The sequence below is a fragment of the Benincasa hispida genome, chromosome 2 (assembly GCF_009727055.1).
Source record: "Benincasa hispida cultivar B227 chromosome 2, ASM972705v1, whole genome shotgun sequence".
Classification (NCBI taxonomy): domain Eukaryota; kingdom Viridiplantae; phylum Streptophyta; class Magnoliopsida; order Cucurbitales; family Cucurbitaceae; genus Benincasa; species Benincasa hispida.
In genome coordinates this window covers 55,353,429-55,354,587 of record NC_052350.1, presented here as the reverse complement: position 1 = coordinate 55,354,587, position 1,159 = coordinate 55,353,429, and positions in this window count along the sequence as shown.

Sequence of the window (1,159 nt, the reverse complement as noted above, 5' to 3'; positions counted from 1 at the left end):
GTCTAGTATATGTGAGAGAGCTTTGATCTCCCCTCTTTCATCATTTTGGATTGATTTAATGATGATGGAAAACTGGTTTGAAATCATTGCTTAAAACTTAAGAAAACAAAGGAGAACTTCATACTTTGCGTTCATTGTATATATCCAAGTAAAATGAGAGAAAGCATTAATAAATAACAAGAAATATCTATCTCCATTTACTGAATTGATAGGGGAAGGACCCTATACATCGGCATACACTATATCAAATGGAGAGGATGGACGAGAATTAGAAGATTGAAAAGGTAAACGATGACTCTTGGCCATTTGACAGTGTTCACAAACTGATACATCAGAATTATTTTTGTACTTCAGTTTGCATTTGGACAAAACAGATTGAACTACTGGAGGGGAGGGGTGTCCTAAACGACGGTGCCACAAGGAGAAGTCTGTGAGTGCTGAGATGAAGACATTTAGATGAAAGGAGGAATTGAATGATCGTGTAGCAGATGGATTGACAGAGAGCTTGTATAGGCCACAATCAAGTGTGCCCCAAATGAGTGGACTCTTGGTTTGAAGGTCCTTCACAATAAAGGAGTCATGGAAAAACTCAACATAAGTATTATTATCATAACATAAATGACCGATGCTAATTAGATTTCGAGATATTGAAGGTGTGTAAAGAACAGAGTGAAGGTAAATCGGAGAATGAGATGTAGATGAAAGAAAGGAGGAGGAACCAATGTGAGAGATGGGAAGGGACTTACTATTTCCTATAACAACTTGTTCACCACCATAATAAGGGACAGGCTATTGGATGTTGGACAGGTCAGAGGTCATGTGATGAGTAGCTGTGGAATCTATATACCAGCCTTCATCAGGATGATTTGTTGTTGGAGCAGGGGGAGTAGCAATATAGGATAACGGTTGAGTCGGGGTTGGTGTTACTTAAGCAAAATGAGCTTGGGGATGTTGGATGGTTCTGTATTTTGGATTATCAATATTGTAGCATGATAATGCTGTATGGCCAAACTTATTGTATATTTGACATTGTGGCCGATTGGGTGATTGATGGGTGGTGATTGAGTGGGATGGTTAATGGGTGGGTGGTCGTTGAGCTCGGTTGGGTGATCTATGAGCTGTATAATTAGTGGCATTCACAGTAGAGAAAACAGGGTTA